At 36.1% G+C, this 1483-nt stretch overlaps 1 long non-coding RNA gene across 1 annotated transcript; it reads left to right on the top strand.

Annotated features, from left to right (window-relative positions):
* The first annotated feature begins 23 nt into the window (after positions 1 to 23).
* Positions 24 to 624, top strand: LOC112089083. The gene is made up of 2 exons (XR_002900865.1): positions 24 to 147; positions 253 to 624. It is a non-coding gene; the product is annotated as an uncharacterized LOC112089083 (long non-coding RNA).
* The last annotated feature ends 859 nt before the right edge of the window (positions 625 to 1483 follow it).

Here is a 1483-nt window from a genome sequence, read left to right as displayed (position 1 = left end):
CACAAGAGGATGGATGTTCTTGAGAATGGGTTTCCAGAGACCAAGCTTTTGTAGAAGAAATTGGAAGCTCGGACTGGAAGTCGCTCGAGTCAGTTAAGAAGACACAAGTAGCACCTATCATCGATGAAACTGATGACTTGGGCTCAGGTAAAAAGATTCAGCATCCTCACACAATCTGTTTCAGTTTTTTTTTTTAAAAATTTTTCTAAGATATGATGTTTAAACAAAAAAAGTTGAAATGAATGTGTGCAGATTTCAATGATGCTGAGATATTCAAGGTAGAAAAAGAAGTGAGAGATGAAGTTTATTACACAAACACATCAGAGAAGCTATTTACGTGACATCAAATGATTAACTATGGTTGGTTTAAAGCTTCTTTCACAGCTTTTCTCAACTCTTAGGAAGCTGTTTGTAGTCATAGCTTGTGATTTATAATTCTTAGACTATTTCCCTTTTAAAAGACGTTTGTAGTTCTTTCTTCTTCTTACTCCATCATCATTCAGTGTCCTATTAGGTTTCTCGAGTTTGGGTGTTACTGTCAGTTTATGTTAGATTTTAAATTCGTTTGACAAATACAGTGTCAGTGTTCTTGCTTATAATCTAAAATGCCTAATTTCTCTCATATATTTGATGCTTATAATCCTTAGTTCTTGTCAAGTACTGATTGATACTAAGAATATACAACGATTTGATAGCGATTTAAGATGTTGAAATTATCTCCATAGTTGATTAATGCTTCGTTAAGTTATCTGAAATCCAAAACCTGAATTGGGATCCGTTAAAGACTTTAACTTAAAGTATCCGGATTCCGGAGTGTCCGGATCTATATAGCAACATACTAAATTACTAACATCAAAGATCCGTTGGAACCGAATATTAGATCCGCATAGTAAAATTCAAGGCCTAAAAGTCCAAACTATTAACCACAAAGGCCCATTATTGTATATACGGCCCAAGCCTATAGAAACAATTGGAGCAATCGGCGAAAAAAAAAGAAGAGAGTCAGATAGCTTAAAGGTTGACGACGAGTGTCATCGGCCGACATCGGAGACATGGCTTCTTCGGCAACTATCAGATCTGAAATCTACGACAGAGAAGAACGGAAACAGTTAAATCTTCGTTTCATCTCGATTCTCTTCTTTCTTTTGTTCACTATGTTCGAATCTGTCTGATTCTGTGTTCTTCCTCTTTTGTTTGATTTCATTGCTCAATCGTCCTTCCTCAGGCAATACCAAGCGCATATTCGTGGCCTGAATGCTTATGAACGTCACAAGAAGTTTTTGAAAGACTATGGTAAAGGGTTGCTTTTGTATTTGTCTTTCGATTTTTTAGCTGGATATTTAGGTTTGATGCTTTCGAGGACATAAACATAAATGGGAAATTGGGGTAAATAAGTGAGCTTTCTATTTATCCAAATCCAATATGTCCTAAAATCAAAACTGGTTGATGAACAGTCTTCTCCTCTGAGCTAGGAAGAGGCTAC

Source organism: Eutrema salsugineum, unplaced genomic scaffold (assembly GCF_000478725.1).
Source record: "Eutrema salsugineum unplaced genomic scaffold, Eutsalg1_0 scaffold_121, whole genome shotgun sequence".
Taxonomy (NCBI): domain Eukaryota; kingdom Viridiplantae; phylum Streptophyta; class Magnoliopsida; order Brassicales; family Brassicaceae; genus Eutrema; species Eutrema salsugineum.
The sequence above is the reverse complement of the archived record's forward strand: the minus strand, read 5'-3'. Positions and strand labels throughout refer to the sequence as shown.